This window comes from Leopardus geoffroyi, chromosome A2, assembly GCF_018350155.1.
Source record: "Leopardus geoffroyi isolate Oge1 chromosome A2, O.geoffroyi_Oge1_pat1.0, whole genome shotgun sequence".
NCBI lineage: Eukaryota > Metazoa > Chordata > Mammalia > Carnivora > Felidae > Leopardus > Leopardus geoffroyi.
In genome coordinates, this window is record NC_059331.1 from 161970694 (window position 1) to 161982847 (window position 12154).

Here is a 12154-nt window from a genome sequence, read left to right on the forward strand (position 1 = left end):
TTAGGAGAAAAAGGATATGACAATTTACTTTGAAATGCATCTGAAAAATAAAGGAATTGATCAATGGAGAGACAGAAAATATGTGATAAAGCAAACACAGTAAAATATTAATTGGGACAGTCCAGCTGGTGGGTATATGGGTGTTCACAATAAAGTTCTTCCAACTTTTCTGCATATTTAAATATTTTCATCAATGCATTTTGAGAAAAACTCACTAAAGGACACACTATATTTAAAAAAGAGAAAAGACTGGGGTGCCTGGGTGGCTTAGTCAGTGAAGCGTCAGACTCTTGATTTCGGCTCGGGTCATGATCTCAGTTTGGGGGACGAGCCCCACATCGGGCTACGCACTGTCAGCGCAGAGCCTGCTTGTGAGTCTTTCTCTCTCTCTCTCTCTCTCTCTCTCTTCTCTGCTCCCCCGCACACACGCTCTCTCTCAAAATAAAAAAAATAAAAAATAAGTAAGAAAAAAAAGACTAAGCGGTGGTGCCTGAGGACTTTCAACTGGAATTTTCCCCGAATATGGGTGTGTGGAAGGACAGCGAAGAGAGAAAGAACGTTCCTTGGTGTTTCCGGAGGTCACATGAGACCCCATAAGCCAGGCTGTTCCAAGTTCCCCTTCCAGTCCCCTCCTTCCTACCTACGTTTCCTGCCTTTCTCATATTCCCTACCGCTCAGAGTCAGATGTGCGATTGATACGACCTTAGAATTCATCCCTTGTCACAATCCTGCGTCATTCACTTTTTCAAGAGATCTGCATGTCGCGTCCAGCTCTGCTCCGGCCAGACGCTGAGCTCCAGGAGCTGGTGCCAGAACACGATGTGCGCCTCTGAACCCGAGCCGGGCAGTGATGGGGTCTGTTGGGCAGAATAATCTCGTGGGGTGGAGCCCTGGGGATCAGGACCCTCAGGGCTCACACAAGGATGGCACGGTCGCCCCGGCATTGGCAGGTGACGACTCATATTCACAAGAGTTCAAGTTCGTGATAGTGAACTAATTCAATGGACTTTACATTTTACCTGGTACAACATTATTTTTATTTGAAAATATCTGGTAATGTTTCCGTCACATTTGGCCGAGAGAAGGCCCTGAAATACAATGTCTCTTACCAAAAATTGGCTGAAAACCCCACATATGTTTATGATAGAGTTCATGGGAACCACATACGTGTCAGTAGAGCAAGCAAGCATGTTGTCTGGCCCCCCGCCTGTGACCTTCACTTGTGGGAGGCCCCACGAAATCCCACCTGGAATGCCGCAGGGTATAAGCCAAGACTCTTCGTGACCTGCTGTTATCCTCTGTCTCTGCCAAGAGTGAAGCCACACCTTCCCTCTGATTGGTATTTTTCTTTTTCACTGTGAATCAAGACAGCGATACCGATTTCTACAAGCCAAAGATAAAAAGCATCCCTTTTCTTTACAAACTCCTATAGCTACTTATATGTATTGTAAACATTCAAGAGTCACCCGGGTGATAAAATTCAGTGTAAGCGGATAACGGATTCTCACCATTAAATCCCCTTTTGAAACGTGGCCCCTACCACGTAGTGAAAAAGAATCACTAACGGCAGAATAACAGAAGGCAATTTTTGTATGGATCGCGGTAGCAAATACAGCAAAACCTGGGACTGCAGGTAGCTGCTTCTGCGAGGGTTCCGAAAGACGAGCACACATTTCTAAAAAGTTGCAACTTGATAGACGAGCGATGTCTTGCAATACGCGTGGCACGTGATGCCAAAGGTCACATGGTCGCAACGGAACCAATGGTTCTTGAAAGTTGCTTTCGATACAGATGAGTGCTTTGGATGACGAGCATGTTTCTGGAACGAATTGTGCTCGTAAACCAAGGTGTTACTGCAATTCTCATGTTTAAATATTTGGTCTCCTGACTCTGAATACCAGAAGTGAAACAAACACTTTGAAGTAATTCGTACAGCCTACATCCTATGGATGACGTGGTTTGTTTCTTTCCAGTAGGAGTCCAGTCAGATCCCTATGTGTGGAGGCCGTAAGGCAAGTCCCCAACTCCCTGAATGCCTGATCTGTCCAAGACAGTCCCCCGCCCTGCCTCATTTTACACATAGCAACAGGATCCTAATCTCACACACCCTACAAGGCGTAACTCGTTATCTCGTCCATAGCGGGCAACAATCAAGAGCAGAGTGAATGAGATGTCCCAGCGTTAATCGTAACTGCAAAATTCACAAAACCTTCCGCCCCACCTTCTCCCAGACCACGTTAGTATCTTTCACTCCAGCACGGAAGGAACGGCGATCACTAAAGAATTTCCCAGCCTCACGTGAAAGATAAGAGGGGGGCTACTCGGACCACGAATGGCTGTGAAAGTCCCACACGCTGTCCTGCTGTACTGGAGTATCCTGGGTTTCAGGAGCCCCAGGGAACCTTGTGCCCACCCAAGTCTCCAGCAAAAGTAAGCAGGAGGCGAAGCCGGCCTACGCTCACTTTCCTCTGCGTCTCGGCCAGTTCCCTCTCCCCCCATCATCGAGGTTTAGAGCCAAGGATGTAAACTGGCAGTCGAACCACAAACTTGTTTTGTTCACGCCAGGATTTTCATGTTTTTAAGTTGGCTGTCTAAAGAGTGCGCGGTGTCACATGAAAATTCAGATGAACTGCTTCTCTTGGAAAACGAAATCTGGACAACACCCCTCATTCTCCTGTGGCAGTGGTCAGCTGAGCGGCATGAACAGGGGTCACCGCTAATGGGGCATGGTCTCTCCGGGGTCACGGTCGCCTGCTTCACTTGTTTGTTTTACCTTCCAGAAGCATCTGAGCAGGTGCCTCCCGGTGTAGAGGCAGGCCCCAGCGCAGGAAGCCTAGGGTTGTGTGCCCTCCCGGGTTCAAGGCTTTGGTTGGCCACCCTCATTCTTCTACCAGACCCCACGGGGGTCTCACGCAAGCCGTGGCCGCCTCTGGGCCTCAGTTTCCTCATAAGCTAGCTGAGGATACCTCGACGAGTTCGCACAATCTCTTACTAACATGCCCCTAAAGTTGAAAGTTCTGAGTCCACATCCGAATACCTTGCCCTGCCCATGAACTTTGTCGGTGATGGTTGCCCCTCAAAATGGAAGTTGTAGAAACGTAACCATTCTTGGGCACTTTGGGTGGCTCAATTCGTGGAGCGTCCGACGTGGGCTCAGGTCATGATCTCACGGTTCGTGGGTTTGAACCCCGCATCTTGTTCGCTGCCGTCAGCACAGAGCCCGCTTCGGATCCTCTGTCCTCCTCTCTCTCTGCTCCTCCCCCACCCTCTCTCTCTCTCTCTCTCTCTCTCTCTCTCTCTCTCTCAAAAATAAATAAACACTTAAAAAAAATGTAGCCATTCTCCAGTGGCACTGCTCATTATCCCCAAAGGCATTAGGAGGACACCGTCAGCCCCTAAGTATCTACTAATCTCCCGTCTTTCCTCGGTCATCCGCCTCTGCCTCTGAAGTCTACTCATTATCACTCCCTCCTTGAAATACTGTGCTCGCTTGGCTTCCATAAATTTACATGCTCTGCACAGCCTGTCCTCTCCAACTGCTCCTGTATTTTCTTCCTTTTCTCTTTTACCAAACATAGACATTCCCTAACATTTCAGTCACTCCCTCAGCCCTCGTTGCCCACGGCCACTCTCCCTTTCGGAACACATGCCCACGACAGTGGTCCTCACCGCAGACTGTGTGGGGGTGACCTCCCTCTCTTGTGCGCCGAACCCAGGCTATCGCCGAGCGCTCCGTCGCCGCACCTTCCCCGCACCCCAGCCGTGACTCGATGTTGACGTGTCCAAACGTAAAATATCCAAACCCAAACTCGCTGGCGTGGGTATCTCCTGTTTCTGTCTGCCCCGCGTCTCGGTTTTCGCTGGCAGCCTACCAGTCGGTTTCCCCGCTTAGCCCGGCCGGGAGGAGGCATGACCAAGCTTTCACCGATGGGCGGTGTCGTATCTTCCGGCTCACACCGATGGGACCAAAGACATAGCACCTGACCTCAGCAGGAGTTGGCATATGGGTTTGGAGAGGCAGCTGGAGGGTCTCTTCTTAGGTCGTCAACTGTCAGGATGGCGTAACCGCCTTTCCCGGCCGCACAGAAAACATGGAAGGAAGACCAGACACACAAAGGAAGCGAAGCCAAGACAGAGGGAGGGTCGGGCACTAACAACAGCCTCTGAGCACCTGAAACCAGGGCTGTGGAAAATCGGTGGCTCCCCGCCCCCCACCCCGCCCCTGGATCTCACAATGACATCAGCTAACTGACTCCCTGTTTCCTGAGCTAATTTGAACTGGGTTATTTTTGTCACTCGTAGTCAAGTCCCCTTTTGGTACCCCATCCTCCTGGTTAACATGTTAGAAAAATCTAAAACACCTCTAACTCTCTAGTTCCCTCTCCTCCAACGTTCAGTTTGTGACCAAGCGTTGGGAGTCGCGTTCCCATCGCGGAGGCCATATCCCTAGCCTCTTCTCCACCCACATGCTACTCCCCAAGCGAGTGTCGTCAGCTACCCTTCCGAAGACAAATGCGATAGCCTTCTCACGATCTCCCGGTCTCCAGGCGCTGCCTCCTTCCTCCCCTTATATACCATGGCTACACCTGTTTCCCTGAAGCGTAAGTTTGACTATGCAACTCTCCTCTTTAAATACCCATTGCTTTGAAAATAAGAAAAAAAAAATCCCTTATGAGTTTGCTAGAGCTTCCATGACGGGGGCTTAAACGGCAGAAATTCATTTTCTCATGTTTCTGGAGCAAGAAATCTAGGATCAAAGTGCTGGCAGCATTGGTTTCTTCTGAGGCCTCTGCCAGGCTTGTAGATGGCCATCTTTGTCCCGTATCTTCACACGGTCGGCCCTTTGTGCGCGGCTGTGTCCAAAACTCTTCTTCTCATAAGGACACCAGTCATATTGAATCAGCCCCCCTCCCCCAATGACCTCAGTTTAACCTAGTTACCTCTTTAAAACTCCCATCTCCGGGACGCCAGGGATGCTCAGTGGGTTAAGCGTCTGACTCTTGATATCAGCTCGGGTCACGATCTCACAATCCGATCCGTGAGATCGAGCCCCACGCTGGGCTCTGCGCTGACCGCACGGAGCCGCCTTGGGATTCTCTCTCTCTCCCCCTCCCCTGCTTGTTCTCTCTCTCTCTCTCTCTCTCTCTGTCTCAAAATAAATCAATAAACATTTTTAAAAAAATTTTTAAAAATCCTATCTCCAAACACAGTCACATTCTGAGCTATTGGGAGTGAGGTCTTTACCATATGAGTTTTTGCGAGGGACACAATTCACTCCATAACAACCCCCACTCAGATTTCTTTCTGTGGCTCCAAAGTCCACCTTTTTAACCCTATCAACCTTGTCTCCTTCCCTGACTCCTATACTAACCTCTGGCAAAACTGTTCTCAGATAGTTTCTGAGAGTCTCACATTACCTGTCTCTGGGCCGTCAGCACCCAACCTTCCAAGTCCTTCACAAATGCCCTTTCCTCTCAACTTGCCTGGTTTCTTCAACGGAGATGTTCTCATTCCTCCTGAGCAGGCGTTAGCCGTTTTGTTCACCTCCACCCACCCCTATGTTCCTGTACTTGCCCTCTTCTCTGGAGCTCGGCTTCTCCCCCTTTCCATTAGGTCTGCTGGAAATTCCAGGTAGAGAAGCTTTGGCTACAGGTATCGTCATGTGACCCAAGCTCCGCCAATCAGATCCAACCTCCTGAGGCTTTTCTCCTGAGTGGTAACACAGCAGTCGGAGGGTGGTTGGAGCTGAGTCATTTGGTCACCACACTCCTGGATTCCTCCTGTCGCAACCACCACCACTGGCCTGGTTCCCGTTATTCTCAAAGCATCTGTTAAGCTCTCCCTTTCCTCTTCAGCGAGCTACCCAGAATCCTTCGAATGAACCCCATGTTTTTCTTTTCTCCAGTTAGCCAATGTTCATTTCTTCCCTGTGCAACTGAATATCTCCATTGATGCAGTTTGAATCCCAGAGCACAACGCTCGTCCATCTCGTAACACACCCTATTTCTGCCTTGGATGAAATGGGGCCCACGGTTTCCCTGCATTCTTTTTCCCCTTTGCTCAGGGCTGGAAGTAAGAAGGAAAAAAGGAGGGCAAGTGAGGAGAGGAGAGCCCAAATGTCAATTGGTCCTGGAGGGACATTTGATCTCCTGTTCCACATAGGACGTTGGGGGACGTAGTAAGATCCTCTGAGGAAAATTAACGGAGGGCGTGTGTCTTAGTCTTTTCGGGCTGCTATAATGAAGTGTCATAGACCGGGTGGCCTATAAACAACAGAAACGTATTGTTCAGAGTTCTAGAAGTTGGAAGTCCAGGATCAAAGCACCAGAAGATTTGGTATGTGGCGAGAACCCAACTTCCCGGTTCACAGATGGCTGTTTTCTCAATGTGTCCTCATGTGGCAGGAGGATTGAGGGAAGTCTCTGGGATCTCCTTTATAAGGGTGTTAATCCCATTCATGAGGGCTCTTCCCTCATGACCTAATCACCTCCCAAAGGCCCCACCTCCTGGTGCCATTATTTTGGGGGTTAGGATTTCAACACAGAAATTGCGGGGGTAGAGGGGACACAAACATTCAGTCCATAATGGTGTGTTTAAGCATGCCGGGAAGAGTCCCAGTGATTACCATGTAGCCCAGAAAGGCCTAGAAGTAGCAGAGAGAAACAAAAAGTCCTAAAGGGACCATGCAGAGCAAATGAGTATGTCCCTACGGACACCTGCATGAACTGATAATGTAGAACCACAGGGGGGCAATGGATGTTTCAACGGATAGTGCTGACAGATGGTATTGAGGACCATAAAGGCACCTGATAACTGATGCCTTAAGATTATGTAAGTCCTGAGAATTAGTCATGACCCCCAAAATGGTGGGGACCCCCACTGAGTTTATTCCAATCTGGTAAAAAGCAGGCTCAAAACAGAAATTACGTTGTTAGAGAGAAATATAGAAAGAAATGGTTTCCTGAGTTGAATACAAAGATTCACATCCCAACACATCTATTTCTGTACCGGTCTTATTCTTCCTCCTAGACTATAACAGGGCAAGGACTGTAGCTCTCTTTGTATCCCCTGCAACTGCTGTCTCGGTATCTCATGCAGTGTAGACACTCATGGATCTGTTTTTAAGTTGAATCTAATTGAATCAAGTGCAGATTGGGAAGTACACAGCAGGGCTGGATCACCAACGTCCCTGAGACGGTTAGGCTTGATTTAGGGGAAGGGCCCTGAGCATTTTTCATCTTTGCATGAGAAAATTAAAGAGTGGCATCGATGGTCTAGAAACATTAATGGAATGTGCTTCTCCAGCATAGTGCAGATCGTTTGACCCTGGTGATTAGAAAGAACTGGCAGCTGTTTCTCACTCATGGCCTGAGAGTGCCTGCATTTTTGCAAAATGGAACCGCAGAACTTTGGAACTGGGAGGGATGTTGACCAAACGAGCCAACACCCTCACTTACAGGGGGCGGGGGGGACCGAATCCCAGAGATCTGTGGCAATTTGCCCGAAGTAACAGAGTCCATGAGAAAGTCAGAGCAAGGATCTGTCCCCTTGCTCCCTATTTTCCCCATCCAGCTGAGACTCCACGATCTGCCCCCTCAGCCAGGCCCTCGCGGACCCCCACCTCTCTTGCTCGGTCGTCTCCATCGTCCACCCTCCCCAAACACCCGGAAAAACCTCACCTCGGATCATGCCACAGTTTCTGAGCTCTTTGTACACCCGGGCTGCTGAACTCTGCTTGAGAAGATCAGATGACCTCGCAGACTGGTGCCACCATAAATTCATGACTGCCAGACTCCACGGGGCCCTCCGTGTTGCCTGCAATCTGCTCTCTCACAGGGCTGCTGCTCCAGTTGACTCATACTTCTCCCCCCTCACGTTTCTGACCTCAACACACCTCCCCTTTATGAAGTCAATGCCTCTAACAGGAAAGCCCTTGACCACCCACCACCAAGCCTGTGGACACATCCGCCTCCGCACCCACCCCAGCCGGACTCTAAACTCCACCTCGTCTCAAAGAGCCCATTCTTTGTTTGGTCCCCTCTCCGCTCCATCTGTCATTTTTTTCTGAGCCACCTCCTTGCCGTCAGCACCCGAGGAGAAGAACACAGGTGGTTCCTGTATTTAAAAATCAAACCAACTTCCTCCCCCTTTCCCCGTGTCCCCTTCCCCAACCACCTCGCTCCTACGCTCATTATCTTCGTTCCCCACCGCAGTCTGCCTACTACCACCGGTCCGCTACAGTGTTCTCACCAGGGACCTCATTGCTGTTAAGGCCAGTGGAGTCCTCGCCTTGCTGGACAGCATCTGACCCTGCCCAGCAGTCCTCGACTTCTGGAAACATCACCTTGATTTCGATGACGACCAAGTCCTCTGATTTTCTCTGACTTCTCTGGGTACATCCTGTCAGTCTTCTTCAAGTCACCCATTCCCTACGTGTTGGAGTCTTCTGGGGGGGCGCTAAGCTATCTTCTCCGGTCACCGTACACACTCTCGCTAGGTAAGTTCGTCTACTCCCTTGAGTCTAATTACGATCAGGTTGAGAGGACTCCCAAGTCTACACTTCCAGTCCAGAACTGGCACTGGAGCACTAGATCTGTAATTCAACTGGACACCTCCCCCTCGCCCCCATCCCCCACCCCCCCCCCAAAAACCTTCCATTCTCCTCCCATTGGAAGGCAATACCACCCCCGCCCGGGCATCATCCTTCCTCATGACTCCGAACCGCAGTCACTGAACGCTCTCAAGTCCACTTTCTCAATATCCCTCTAATGAGCCTCCCTCTTGAGAGAGATCTGTAGGGAAGTGGTTAAACTTGCAGCCAGCTGAAGTAGATTCAAGTCCCACATCTACCACTTGGTTATGCAAGTAACTCAGCCTCTCTGGTTTCCTCATTTACAGAACATAGGTGGTAATAATAGACCTTCCTGGTGAGGATGCTATGAAGATTCAAGGAGATGGTGCATGTGAACACTTAGAAGAATATTTGGCACAAGGAAGGTACTGGCTCTTGTCTTAGCTCTCGCTGCCACTCTCCAGAGCCGGCCATGTGCTGTTGTCTCTTCCCTGGCTGAATCCTGATGCCCTTCCTATCTGGGGTCTTGTCCCTCCTCCAACTCCCATCAAGAGGATCTTATGAAACAAAATTTGCCCAGGTCACTTGGCTACTAAAAACTCCACGGTGGCTTCCCGCTGCTCTGAAAATAAATTTCAAATTCCTGAACGCGGTCTACAAGATCCCGCGTGATCTGGCCGGCAACACTCCTTCCTTCCCTCCACCTCAAACCCCCACCTACATTGGCTGTACCAGCTCCCCCTCAGCCTTCGGGTCTCAGCTCAACATCACTTCCTCTGGAAAGACAGCCTGTCTCCTCTCAATCCTCTCCTTGTCCAACAAGCTCGCCACGGAGCTTTTCATGCCTACTTGTCTGTTTCTTGATGGAGTAGGAGTTCTGCTGGCTTTCACATTCATTGCTTTATCTTTTCATTGCCTCCCATTAGGTTATGAGGTCTTTGGGGGCAGGGACTTCATCTGGTTCACTGCTGGATCCCAAGAACCCAGAAATCTGTCTGGCACACAGGACGTGCTCAATAAATATTTGTTGAATGAACTAAATGACACCAAGGCTATCATTTTCTCAATACAGATGTTAGGTTTTTAGGAAGCAGACAGCATTATGATTCATTTGGGAAATCGAACACCAGCAAATCTTCTTAAAATAATATAATCTGTTTTCGTTCAGATACCTCTCACCTTGGGAAGCCTGGTGTAATCTTCTCAGACGACTTCTACACACTCCATCATCTCTACGGTAATATATCTCACGGAATAGGCTCCAAAGACCCTTAACCTTGAAGAAACCTTAGTTCTTCTTTTTATGGAGAGATTTTTACCCTAGAAAAGCCTGTGGGCTGCTTCAGCATGAAATAATGGCCTTAATCACATTGGACAACCTTTTCTACTTAAAATTATTTATGAGATTCAAGTGAGGAGTTAGTAAATTAATGACAGATTTAACTTTAAACGGTCCTTCCTTCCTAATGCTTTTGCCATAATGACTTTCAATACAAGGTAGCCTTTGTTGGTTTTAGAAAACAGAAAAAAGAGTTTCTTTCATTTTAGAATGTTCTTTTACAATATCTTTCCTTTAGGCGAAAACAGATGAGATTTTAAAAGGGTGTGTGTCATTAACTATTATGATTAAGGATTTATTCTTCTCTTATTAATGTGTGAACATTTTTTGGTCAACCCTCCTCTCTTTGTTCTCTCCCTTCCTCTTCTTGAGGAAAAAGAAAAGAAAAAATAAGAAAGAGAAAGGTATACAACATACACACATATATATGCATGTGAAGGGAGAGGGATCCCACAGGATTCTCATATATTGAGAAAGAAGGGTTTGCATATATGCATATGTAACCTATTAATATATGCACGTATATGTGTATGTTTGTATGTATGTGCATATATATATATATATATATAATACTTAGTATGTCCCAACATGTTTATTAATTTCCAAGGCCATCTTCATAAATGGGTAAAATTTCCACATTTGCGTATGAATATATGGATGTGTATATAAGGATACACACATATATGCATATTATGTATGCATAACATATGTATATTCTGTAATATATGCATGTGATATATACATATAAATAACATATTCATATTAATATATATGTCCCATATGTGAATGCATATATGTAATATATATGTAACAAATATGTATTATATAAATATATAGCTATATATTTGTATATATGTGTGTGTGTATTACATATGTATATTATGTATACATAATATGAATACCTGGCCATATGTTCCTATGAATCTATGGAAGCTTTACCCATTTATGAAGATGACCCTGGAAATTAATACACATGTTAGAATATACTAGACATTTATGTCCCTTATGAAGCTACACTACCATATATATTAATCCAATTTTTTTTTTAATGTTTATTTATTCTTGAGAAAGAGACAGACAGAGACAGAGTCTGAGCTGGGGAGGGGCAGAGAGAGAGGGAGACACAGAATCCAAAGCAGGCTCCAGGCTCTGAGCTGTCAGCACAGAGTCCGACTCAGGGCTCGAACTCACAAACTGTGAGATCATGACCTGAGCCGAAGTCAGACGCTCAACTGACTAAGCCACCCAGGCGCCCCCTTAATCTGAATTTTTAATTCTTAGTAATCACCAACCTTGTGGGAAGTGTTGGTAACCTTTTTGTTTGATCTAAACTTGATTCATTTCCTTTCTTCCAAAAACTTCCATACTTCACCAAAGTAAATGAAATGCATTCTGGATTCGGGGGTAATTCAGTGAGATCACGTGAAAAACCCAGAGACAAGAATGTTACAGAGGCAGGCCCAGACATCCTAGTGAGGACCACCTTGTGCTTCTTACATTGTATACTGTCTACTTGTCTCGGACAGGTCTCCGTGCAGCCACCACGCTGGGTCCCTGTCCCAGGAACAGAGGGCCTTTCCAGAAGAAGCGAAGGTTCTCCTCATGTACCGCTTTTGCAGGAAGAAATAGAGAAGCCAGATATCTTAATGCCTGACCAGGGGCCAGCCGTGGTCCCCCCACTCCTCATCTGCTAGAAAGTTTCCACACCCACTGGGAGTTCAGCCCGCTGGGAACCAGGGTGGACCTTTGAGTGTTTCTGTGGACTAGAAGACCTGAGTTTCCACTGAATTCGATTATTAATTAGCTGTGCAATCCAGGGCACATCACTCTCCTTCTCTGACTCTCACTTCCTCTCTGTAATTAAGGAATTTGGACTAAATGATCTCTTAAGTTCTTTTTAGCTCCACTGTTCTATTCTCACTTTCTAAGTTGCCGTTTATAGATGTGGAAAGGTAGGGGCGCCTGGGTGGCTCAGACGGTGAAGTGTCCGACTTCAGCTCAGGTCATGATCTCATGGCTTGTGAGTTCGAGCCCCACGTCGGGCTCTGTGCTGACAGCTCAGAGCCTGGAGCCTGCTTCGGATTCTGTGTGTGTGTCTCTCTCTCTCTCTCTGCCCCTCCCTACTCACGCTCTGTCTCTCAAAAATAAATAAACATTAAAATAGATAGATAGATATAGATGTGGAAAGTCTACCTATCCCTCTAGTCTCAAATCCGTGTGGTAAAAATGTGGGCCAGTCTAAT

General features: G+C 47.5%; 1 long non-coding RNA gene across 1 annotated transcript; it reads left to right on the forward strand.

Moving 5' to 3' along the window:
• The first annotated feature begins 7525 nt into the window (after positions 1–7525).
• On the forward strand, positions 7526–11917 carry LOC123607057. Its single transcript, XR_006716626.1, has 3 exons — positions 7526–8497; positions 9741–9809; positions 11438–11917. It is a non-coding gene; the product is annotated as an uncharacterized LOC123607057 (long non-coding RNA).
• Positions 11918–12154: the final 237 nt, after the last annotated feature.